A 12,510-nucleotide genomic window follows, 5' to 3' on the forward strand; every position below is an offset into this window, starting at 1 on the left:
GCCCACAGCCTAGTCTGAAAATGACAGCTCACTGCTAATGCCTAATCTTTTCAGCCTTTTCTTACCATTTCTTCTTTCTAACATCATTTGTTTTGTCATCCCTCGGCTCTCTGGGTGGCGGAGTGTTAACAACCATCCTAGTTAGATGGAACTAACTAACTGCCATGAGCACTCTATTGTCCTCTCAAATATGTGACCATCTCTCCCCTCTTGTCTTTTAAGGAAAAAAATCATTGATTTTTAAAATGTATAAAAATGAATATGAACATGTTATGTGTGCATTTAAGGGCTCAGTGCTTTTTAGTTTTAAAAAAGTAAAGATAGTAAGTACTCATTTTTTTATAAACTGAAAAGTGCTTTTACTGATTCCTCCCTTCTGTCTGCAGTTTTTCCATCCACACTGATTTTATATGACCTTGTACCTGTGATGGACTCTGGGCCACCTGGCTCATCCTACACATAAGCATATTCCCTTCTTCTTGACAAATGAACCAGTTAGGATGAAAATATTTTTTTCACATAAATGTGTGCATCATACTGCTCTAAATAGCTATGCTAGTTTATATCAAAAATTTTCAAAGTGTTATCAAGAGACCAGAAGTAGGGAGCACCCCCTTCAAGGGGTCACCAACACTAAAACTACTTTTGGTAATACAAAGATCTTTATTTTTTTCACTCTTTCTCTCATGAATGTACAATAGTCATACTAGAGGATACATGGTACGTGATGATGATATATCACTCTGACAACTAATGAAAGATGTTTATTCTTCATTCCTATCAGTCTTTAAAAAATTATTTCACCTAGAAATATCCTTGATAAGACAGCTATTAATTTTATTAAACCTGCAGTCTTGAGAACTTAAATTCTGTATGTACTTTTCAGTTGCACATCTAAATACACTGTCTTAAAGAAAAATACTTAAGCAACTGAGTTATGAGCTTTTTTCAGAGTATGCCAGTTTGGCTTAAAAGAATGACCAGCAGACATTTAACAGCTACTCAGACTTAAGTTTGGCAGACATTTTCTTTAAAATTAATAAAGTAAGCTCCCTCTTCAAGAAAAACTATTTGGGGGCTGGGGCCATAATTCAGTGGTAAAGCGCTTGCCTAGCATGTGTGAGACACTGTGTTCGATCCTCAGCACCGCATAAAAATAAATAAAGTTATTAGGTCCATCTATAACTTAAAAAAAAACTATTTGTTGTTGACGATAAAATTTTTTAGGAGAAAAATGAGGAAAAAAATCATTGATTTTTAAAATGTATAAAATCCTTTTTTACCTGGTACTTGAACTCACTATCAAGATACAACCATTTTCCAGTTCTTAAAGATGTTTAGATATGACTAATGGTTATATTAATGAATGTAATGTGTTTAACAAATTTGTAATCAAATGTTGTCAAAATCTGAAAGATATGCATAACTCAATAAGCCATTATTTTTCAAATGGTCAATGCATGATACTAAAAAAAATTACATATATATCAAAGACCCATTAAAAGATATTAATAGTGCAAAAAAAAAATTCATACATATGGTCTCAGATTCAACACAACAACTAACCCGTAAGAATCCACTTCCTGCTAGATTTTGGTATAACAAGGAATGTTCATAATTATATGAAAAGATTATTAAAATAATCCATCATTTCCAATTATGAGTCTGTGTATATCCATGTTTTCTTGATATATTTAAACCAGAACAGCATATCAAAACAAACTGAAAGCAATATGAGATAAGGGAAGCAGAAGCAATTACACAATGGGATGGGACTGGCAATGGGATCCTGGTTGTTGGATCCATGGGAGCTGTTATACTACTCAGCCCTTCTCCTCATCCCCCTTTTTCACCCCCTGTGGATATTTGAAGATTTCCAACAAAAAGCTAAAAACCAAAAAAAAAAAACAGATTGACTATAAAAACAGTGATGCAAATAGAGCTATCTTCTATTAAGCAATACATTTAAAAGAAAACAATGCAACCCTTTCCACTAGATTTATTTTTTAATTTTTTTTTTGGCATGGGGGGTGGGGGCTGGGGGTGTGTACCAGGGGTTGAATCCAGGGGCACTATATCACTGAACAAAATCCCCAGGAACTTTTTTTTTTTTTTTTTTGAGACAGGGTCTCCCCAAGTTGCTGAGGCTGGTCTCAAACTTGCAATCCTCTTGTCTTAGTGCCTCTGAACAGCTGGGATTATAAGCATGAGCCATCACACCCAGCTGGAACACTCTGTTTACAGAGAACAAATACTGACCTTTGATGTTAGTTATTTTTAAATTTATAAATATTTTAAGCATTTCTGTTTTAATTTTAATATGTTAAATAATTATAAACATAGTCCACATAAAGATATTTGGGGTCATCAATCATTTTTAGAGTTTCTTGATATCAAAATGTTTGAAAAACACAGTTTAAACCACCATTAAAAAGGGCACTTATGCCAGGCACAGTGGCGCATGCCTGTAATCGTAGCCGCTTAGAAGCCTGAGACAAGAGGATGGCAAGTTCAAAGCCAATCTCAGCAACAGCAAGGCGCTAAGCAACTCAGTGACACCCTGTCTCTAAATAAAATACAAAATAGGGCTGAGGATGAGGCTCAGTAGTCGAGTGCCTTTGAGTTGATTCCCAACCCCCTCCCCGGACATCCGCAAAAAAAAAAAAGGCACTTTAAAGTGTGTGTATATAAGAGAATGGGCACCTGAATACAAATCAGAAGATAATTTCAGTTCTAGTACCATTTTTTTCTTGCTTTGGGATTTAAATAAATTAATCTGTTTCCTCATCTGTAAAGTGAATAACTCATGTCTTATTCTGAAGATCAAAAAAAAAGAAAAAATACATCAAAGCACTGTACAACTGCAAGGCATATTATTACAAAATCTCAAAGGTGAGTTTTAGGCATTTATGATGATTCTACAAGTTTCCCTATTCTTAATATTTTATAACTAAAAGAACTTACAGAAAATGCCAAGTGAAGATTTTTTTTTTTTTTTTTTTAAATATTTATTTATTTATTTTTCGGTGGACACAACATCTTTGTTTGTATGTGGTGCTGAGGATCGAACCCGGGCCGCACGCATGCCAGGCAAGCGCGCTACCACTTGAGCCACATCCCCAGCCCAAGTGAAGATTTTTTGATTCTCAAATTAACTCAAATGTCCAACTACATTCTATTCTACTATATTAAATTTCTTCCCCTACACTAATAATTGGTAATATACAATTCAGCCCATTACTAAGTGTATTTGCAAACAATCATACAGAAAGTAATAACAAACTACAATTGTACCCAGATTCAACAAGTTTTAGAAATTTTCCAATATTGTTTTATCTCCCACTTGTATTGTGACTATCATTAAGTTTTTGAAACAAATATAAGGCATTTCATTTTGCCTATAAATACTTCCACATAACAGATGAGAAAATTCAACATAACCATAATACCATTATTGTAGCTAAAAATGTTATGGTTAATTTCTTGTCTTTTTTTAAAAGTCTTTGCTAGTCTTTAGATGGTTTGTATTATAAGTGAACCCAAGATTTTTAAGTAAAGCAAGGAAGGAAGGAAATAACACCATGCTTCATATACCATACACAGTTTACAAAACAGTCAAGAACCATCTTCCTGAGGAGTGTGCTTTTCCACCAACCAAACAAACAAAACACACTACAAAATGGATCAGCATAGTGACACAGATCCTTGAGTATTCTGAGAAGTGACCAGAAGAAGAGAAACTCGGCTGCTTCAGTGAGGGAAAGAGCGGTTAGAGGTGACAGGAAACAACCACCCTCCATTTCAGAAAAGATGAAGTCAGGTCAGCCACAGGGTCAAAGCTAGAGGAGAGGTCACAGCCAGGTTCCAGTGGGAGCATCCTACTAAAACAAGAGTCAGGTGCCAAGGCCATAATTCAACCCCCACCCCCAACTGCCCTGTAGGTTGCAACATAGCTCAAAAAACAGTGCTCTCAGCTGCAGATATAATGGAACTATAAAAAATAACAGTTGTGAGAATTGATTCAATTTATTCAGCAAACAATTATCAAACTGACTATAGTAGGTACTGTTCTAGGATATTACATGGGTATTTAAAATTTTTATATACAAATCAAACAATAAGTAGTATATACTTCTCTACACGTCTTTCCCCCTTCACTTTGAGGGGAAGAATGGATATATTTAAAATTAATTACCTGGCCATACAACTATGATTTGTTGTATATCTATCATTTTTTTTCTTTATAAACTGCAGTTATACCACCACTCCCAGAAAGACATTAAAACAAATCTGAATTCTACCGTCCTTCCCAAAGATTTTTGGTAGGTACAAGTCAGATATAAACCCCCTGTGGTTTATATCTACAATTCTTTTTCCTTTTTATTTTTGGTTCTGGAGATTTAACCCAGTGACACATTACCACTGAGCTACACTCCCAGCCCTTTTTTTAAAAACTTTTTTTAATAAATATTGATTGTTTTAGTTATAGGTGGACACAATATCTTTATTTTATTTTCATGTGGTGCTGAGGATTGAACCCAGTACCTCTCGCATGCTAGGTGATCACTTTACCTCTGAGCCACAACCCCAGCCCCCAGCCCTTTTTTAAAATTTTATTTATGTGACAGCAGAATGCATTACAATTCTTATTACACATATAGAACACAATTTTTCACATCTCTGGTTGTATACAAAGAATATTCACACCAATTCGTGTCTTCATACTTGTACTTTGGATAATAATGTCCATCATATTCCACCATCATTTCTAACCCCATGCCACCTCCCCTCCCCGCCCTCTCCCAGCCCTTTTTATTGAGACAGTGCCTTGCTAAATTGCTGAGACCAGCCTCCACATCGACAATCCTCCTGCCTCAGTGTCCCAAATCACTGGTATTACAGGCATGTATCACCATGCCCAGCTCTACAATTCTTTTCTAAATTATGTAGTTGAGAAAGAAATCAAAAAACACTAAATAATTTCCTACCTCATCTTAAAATTGTTTTGTTTTCCATAGTCTTATCACAAGTATTTCAGAACATGTTGTGGATGAGCCGGACGCCATGGCCAAATGCCTGGAATCCCAGTGGCTCAGAAAGCTGAGTCAGGAAAATCTCGAGTTCAAAGCCAGCCTCAGCAATGGTGAGAAGCTAAGCAATTCAGTGAGAACCTGTGTTTTATGCGCTAAATAAAACACAAAATGGGCTGCGGATGTGGCTCAGTGCTTGAGCACCCCAAATTCAATCCCTGGTACCTGCTGGGAAAACATATAACGGCAGCAGCACCCCAGAGAAAAACCCCAGCATGGCGTCTATCGACCCTCTTTCTCCTCTTTGTTTCTTTCACTGGTACGAAACATTCCCGCCGGCACCAATGTTCAAATCCTGCTGGTGGGAAGCCTAAGCCCCAATAAGAATTAACTTCTTGGGCTCCGGAACTGACATATGGAAGAGCTTGCCAATAAACAGCGACCTGTTATCTACCTCCGCCCTGTGACCTCTCCTTAGACCTATATAAACACACAGCCTTTAGTAATAAAGCGGAAACCTCTTTGGTGATCTGTGTCGTGTGGTGCGGGGTCTTCCAGTCTTCCAGTACCAAAAAAAAAAAAGAATACGTTGTAGATGAAACCTGGTTAGAGACATATATGAATAATTTTTGAGAGATTTGGTTCTACAGAGAAATATGTATACCCTTAATATAAACCCTTTCTAGACTGCTTATGTCAGTTTCATCTATAATTTTTTCTTAAGTTTAAAGCTGCTGGGGCTGGGGATATAGCTTAGCATGCACAAGGCCCTGGGTTCAATCCCCAGCACCATACACATACACACACACACACACAAAAAAAAAAAAAAAAGTTTGAGAAGCACTCTGTAAATGTGCCCCAAAACATGAAACAGTCACTGATAAGTTTTTAGTTGACGCTTATAAAGAACATCTTGAAAACTAACAAAATAAATCTGGCAGTCAGATAACTACAGTAGGAACACTCCCCCCGCCCCCAGGTTTCTACTATTTGAAGATAATAAGGAAAAAAAATTTGCCGCAATCTGGCTGGGCACAAAATAACGGAGCCGCCACGAGGCACTTGTAGGTTCAAACAGGAACTCCTTTATTGCCGGAACTCCACCGGCACTCCACTGGCACTCCCTGGGAACTCTCCCAGCCCTCAAAGGGGCTCCTGGAGAACTCAAAAGTAGCGGGCGCGTGAGGCAGTAGGAGCCGCCCTATTGCTGGACAGCAGGGGTCTATATACAACTAAATACACAGCCTGTTTCAATCCAGCATCATCCAGTCACAGCAATTAAACACAGCTTAACTTGATTATCATCATCTTAATGGCTCGCTGGCATCACCTCTCAACCACTCCTTCTGGCAAATGCCAGGCACCATCCCGACTGGCTGTGGCTCTCAACAAAAATTAAGCTTAAATTAAGTTAGAGGTAATATTCTCAGTGAAACCATACAAATCTTTAAGGAGACACAATTAAAAAGAGCACAATATAACCCAACTTTCCCCTTCCATTCCAATACCACATTAGCAGGTCCTAAAAAGGAATTCTTCTCCCCTTATCCTATATACCTATCTGGTCACTAAGCCCAACAGTGTTCTTACACTGTCTACAACTTGTTTTGTATGCTCTCATAAATGGTATTACTAAAACAAATTAGTTAGCTGGGGATGTAGCCTAGTGGTAGAGCATTTGGCTTAGCATGCATGAGGCCCTGGATTCAATCCCCAGTACCCCACCCCCCCCAAAAAAAAAATTAGCCTTAGAATTTAGCTTCCCTTTAGAGTACTATTGGGAGTACTATTTCTAATAGAGAATACACACCAATAATAAAAGCCCTAATTAAATAGTAAACAACAATATAAACCTTACTGTAAAAAAACATAAGCTTCATTCAGGTAACTCCAGGGTCTCAGTAAGATGGGAAGATCACAAATTTGAGGGCAGCCTCAGCTACTTAGGTGATGTAGTTCAGTGTAAAGAACCCCAGGATTTGATTCCCCAGTAACCACCATGCCCCCAAAAAGAACAAGGACCAAAAAAAAAAAAAAAAAAACCCTGAGATTCTTAGCAAATGGCACCAAAATAACTGTGAATAAATTGTTAATGAGGAATCAAGTCAAAGCTTGCAGGCACCATCTAAATAGAGTCACAAAAACAAGACTAAAGATGAAGGTTATCTTCACTACTTGGCACCACTGGACATCAGTTTTTTCATGTATTGTTTACTTGTTTATGGCCCTTCCAGTTTTGGTTGGTTTTTTGTTTTGTTTTGTTTTGTTTTAAGACAAGTTCTCACCAAGTTGCTCAGGGCCTTCCTAAATTGCTGAGGCTGGCCCTGAACTTTTGATGCTCCCGCCTGGAACTTCCTGGGATTATAGGTATAAGCCACCATGCCTGGCTTGTTGTCATTATTTATTGTCCTATTGCCTTCTCCCCATAAGACTCTAAGTTCCATAAAGACAGTAACCTTCTCTATCTCATAGTCCTCTGTTGGCCAGTGTCTAGACCTCAGTAGAGGGTCAATATAAATTTGCTAAATAATTAGGTGGATGAATAACTTCCCCCACTTCCCTTCTTCCATACATATGATTACCATTCTTTCAAGTGATTACCATTCTTTCAACTTCCATACACAAGTTAACATTCTTTTTGTCAACTTTGAGGATTACTTTCTCAACCCTCCAATCTCTTTCTCCTTTATAAATGTGACATTTATCAGCAGTCTGATAATTGTTTACATATATATGTGTGTGTGTGTGTGTATATATATATATATGCCTCACTTAAAATTCTTTAATCCTGCTCTAAAAGTAGAACTGTATCCCCAACTTTTATGTACCTTCAATAAATGTTTTGCTTAATTTATGTCTGTAGTTAACCCAGAAATCCAATTGAGATAATAATTTCAACTTTTTATAATTCATCCCTCCTTTCCAAATAACTCAAAATAGGACATGAAAATAAATTTTGAATTTATCTCTGGAAATTTCAAGTTTTACATTCTCATATAATTATATTTCATGATCATAATTTACTTTATCCACCACCCTCTACCAAGAATAAATTTTAAAAAAAAAAATTTTAGGGCTGGGATTGTGGCTCAGCAGTAGAGTGCTCACCTAGCACGGGCAGGACCCGGGTTCGATCCTCAGCACCACATAAAATTAAAGGCATTGTGTTGTGTCCATCTACACCTAAAAAAATAAATATTTTTTAAAAAATTTTTTTAAATTTTTTTTTTAAATTTTGGTTGTAGATGGACACAATGCCTTTGTTTATTTATTTATATGTGGGTGCTGTGGATCGAACCCAGTGCCTCACACGTGCTAGGCAAACACTCTACCACTGAGCTACAACCCCAGCTCCCCCAAGAATAATTTTTTTAAATTTTATTCACAATACCTTTATTTCACTCATTTATTTTTTACGTGGTGCTGAGGATCCAACCCAGGGTCTCATGCATGCAAGACGAGCACTCTACCACTGAGCCACAACCCCAGCCCCTCCCCCCAAGAATAAATTTTTTATGTAATAAAAAATTTTACGAATTTTGGGTGATACCTGTAATGAAGTTTCTATTCCTAATCTAGAAGGGGGTGACGTTTCATTACTCCCTTCTTGTTGCTGAGGTATCAGAAGGTATTTTTCCATTTATGCCTATTTCCTTTCATGCAAAGACATATTCAGTTCCCTTTTTTCCTGGTCATACTCCTGGCAAGCCTTTTTATTTCTTTGTACCTATCCTCAGTAATCTGCCTTAGGTCCTCCTTTTGAGCCACTCTTGTTTCCTCCATTTATTTGATTAAATTTCTAACTGAGCCTGTTTCTTTAAGTCCACACATCTTTATGGACCTCCCTTCACACAGCTAAAACTTGATCATCTGGTCTCAGGAAACATTAAAATAACATTATCCACAACAACAACAAAATCAGGGGAAAATGACATCTGGCTTTGGAATACATCATATGTAGCTTTGGGCAAGATTTACTTTCTTAATTAAGTTTTGGTTAAGCTAACATTAGAAAGATTTTCTTTTATGATGGTGGATATCTGACTCAGTTTCAAAATTTGATGCAGTTTTTTTTTTTTAAGGCCATTCAAGGCATCAATCATGGTTTTTAACTTGTTCCTTCAATCTGTTAAAATCTTTCATAAAATCTGTTTTCTGTTTCCCCTGACTTATCTCCTACTTTTCTTGGTATCCTGATCCAAATGGGTTTATATTAATTTACAAGTACCTTTTGCATGAGAACTCAAAAGCATTTTAAAAACATTGAATCCAGTGAAATTTTTAGTGCAGGTAATATTTGACAGAAAACTATTTCTACCAGATACTACAAGAAAATTTGGATTTCTAGAGTAAATTCCACTGGTAATTCTAGCAAAAATATTTAGTAGGATTTTATGATTAGTTGAAAACAGATACTGAACAGGTATACAAATCCATATCATCAATATATTAATCCCGTATCTGAAAACTCTACTAACTTAAATTCCACAGTGGGGCTGGGGCTATAGCTCAGCAGTAGAGTGCTTGCCTCATACATTCAAGGCACCGAGTTCAATCCTCAGCATCACATAAAAATAGATTAAAAATAGAAGAAAAAAATATGTAAATTTTTCTTAAATAAATAAATAAATTCACCAGGCCAGGCATGGTGGCACATGCAAGTAATCCCAGTAACTCAAGAGGCTGAGGCAGGAGGATTCCAACTTCAAAACCAGCTTCAGCAACTTAGCAAGACCCTATCTCTAAATAAAATACAAAAAAGAGCTTGAGATGTGGCTCAGTGGTTAAGTGCCCCTGGGGTTCAATCCCCAGTACCAAAAAGAAAAAGAAAAGAAATTAAATCCCTCAATACACATACTTATAGAAAATAGCTTCAAAACAAACATCAATCCTTCCTCTTCACTGGGAATGTCACTCACTCAGTGGGAGAATGCTTGCCTAGCATGTGTAAGGCCCTGGGTTTGATCCCAGCACTATAACAAACAAAAATAAAGAATCCTGTCCCTTCTCCTAAACTCAGGCTAAAGTCCAAAGCTTCTCAGATCTACTCAATTTTTTAGAGGTTGGGAAGACTGAGGATTGAACCCAGGGCCTCACTAAACCCCCAGTCTACCTACTACTCTTAAACACTGATCTCGGCTCCACTTCTACTCCCAACCATGCCACAAATAATTTTTGAGTGGATAAGCAAAAGGAAAAGAATGGGGTTAACAGAATTTTCTCTTTTGCCCCCTTCTCTGTTAATGCCATTAAGCTTTTGGCCAAAGAGACTTAAAACCCCCAACTTCACATTGACTATTTTATAGACCTCAATTACATTCAACAAGCTAAGCCAAAGGACACAGACTTCCCAAAATGAAGAGGGAGCAAAAGTGGATGATTCTGTAGTTCTGTTCCTTGCCCCTTCCATAATTATGCACTAACTGAAATACTTGAATAAAATAAGTACAATTTTAAGCCAAATCAGATATTTTACTTTGAATTGCTGACATATCAGAAGTTAAAACTTAAAAAAATTTAAATATTGTTACCACAATTTACACTTTTTTCCACATATCTGAATATAGTTTTATAGCATTTGAACAACTTATTCATCATTACTACGATTCAAAATAATCTCTCTTCTATTTTTCCTACCTAAAAATGAACTCAGCTGGGGTTATTTGGCCCAAATTTTTACATAAGTTGCTAAATGTTAACAAAAAAATTAAACAGCAACTTTCCACAATGTCTTCAGTCAGTAAATTCCACAGCTTATTTTTAAACAAAGACAAAAACTTGCCCAGTGTCTAGTCACATTGTGAATAAAATAAAGTCATAAATTCTTAGTTTTTCAATTTACTTCTCTTGGCTTCTGCCTTCACCAAATAAAGAATTCCACAAGCTTTAATTAATTTCAGCTTCCCAAACTGTGTCCATCAATATATGATTCCCAAGGAAAAGTAAATAATTAAAAAATTATTAACTCAACTGGCAAATAGTCCTTTCTTCTTTTACCTTACTTTTAACGTTTCTTTTCTTGATGTAGATTAAACAGTGTAACTTTTAAGGAAAAAGCTGTCACCTACTGGTATTATCAGCATCATAGCATGGCAAAAAAAAAAAAAAATCTGACAATCTCAGATCCCCAAATGGTAGTCACCAAGGTCTTTCATGAATAGTAAATATTCTCTCTCTCTCTCTCTCTCTCTCTCTCTCTCTCACACACACACACACACACACACACACACACACACACCCGGAAAGACAAGAAAGAAACATACCTGGTCATTTTCTAAACAGGTTTGATAGGTTTGGTTCACTTTTAAGAGCAGAGTATTTACTTATAATCTTTTAAAGCAAAGTGGCAGCCACGGCACTGGGTAAATAAAAACTTCAGAGAGTTTTAAAACCCTGCATCTTAACTCACTTCCCCTTGGTTCAAGGGAACGGAACAGCAAGCCCCACAGCAAATGAGATTATGCAACAGGTTTTTCCTCTCCACCTTATTCATCATAGGCTGATTAGAGGTGTGCTTTCTCCAAACAATCCGAGATACCCAGGACTTCAAAAAGTCAAGGATCTTTGCAGTCGACATTTAATAAGCTTCCTTCGGATTTTGCAGTATCCATTCATTTTAAGATCTACCTCTATTTTCTCAGGTTCATAACCGGCTTCCTTTAGGAAATAAATGCAGCATCGGAAAACTAAGGTTTTGCATATATATTTTCCTCTGTGGTATTCTATCACATGAAACACATGATACACAGATCCTCGGCCGTGGCTGGGCTTTTTTTTTTCTCACGTTTTATGGCTAGTATAAATTAGGAAGTCTGGAACACCGGAGTCGCCAACGCCATGACCGAGCCCCAGCAGCAAAGTTGAGGGGTTCTTGTTTGTGTTGTTAGTTGGCTGAGTTTAAGGGAGCAGCACATCACCACCCAGGTGGCCTCTCTGCCTACACTAAAGGCGAATTCGGGATAATGGGAAGAGGCAGGCCGGGGCCCCACTTGGCAGGCGTGTTGTGTAACATTCGCGCCTGGAAGTGAGCAGCTTCGCCCGCGAAGGTGCCGCGTCCCAGGCGGCAGTCGCTCTCGGCGGGGCCGGCCCAAGCCCGCACGCACCTCCCGCCCGGCCTCCCGGCGAGGCCTGCACCTCCCGCTTCTGAACGGCTGCCGTCGCCCCACCCCGCCCCCCAGAGCGCGGCCGGGACTCCCGAGACCGCAGAGTCGCGAAGGCTGGGCCGGCGGGGCGCGAGCGCGGCGCCCGGCACACGGGGTCTGGGCACGCCGCGGAGCGTCCATGCTGCCCCGCACCCTCCCGACCCGCGCGCGCTCCCCGCGCCGCCCTCCGAGGCCACTTACTTCTGGGGCCACCGACCCCCGACTCCCTCTGAGGGAATCGAAAGTTGTCACGGCGTCTCCTCTCCGGGCCCTCGGCTCCCGGGCTAGCTAGGGGCCGCCGCGGAGCCGGAGGGCGGCTGCGCTCCCGCTTGCGTCCC

General features: G+C 38.6%; 1 protein-coding gene across 4 annotated transcripts in view; it reads right to left on the bottom strand.

Annotated features, from left to right (window-relative positions):
- Dusp16 (dual specificity phosphatase 16) overlaps positions 1–12,510 on the bottom strand; it is a 97,154-nt gene that overhangs the window by 82,250 nt on the left and 2,394 nt on the right. The window contains exon 1 of one of the 4 annotated variants that reach the window (XM_015498174.2): positions 12,374–12,510. The exons of 1 other annotated variant lie outside the window; for it this stretch is intronic. The gene's annotated coding sequence lies outside the window, so the exon portion shown is untranslated. Of the gene's footprint in view, positions 1–11,293; positions 12,116–12,373 lie in introns of those variants that run through there. 2 more of the 4 variants (XM_048787200.1, XM_048787199.1) reach the window with 2 other exon arrangements.

The sequence above is a fragment of the Marmota marmota genome, unplaced genomic scaffold (assembly GCF_001458135.2).
Source record: "Marmota marmota marmota unplaced genomic scaffold, marMar, whole genome shotgun sequence".
NCBI lineage: Eukaryota > Metazoa > Chordata > Mammalia > Rodentia > Sciuridae > Marmota > Marmota marmota.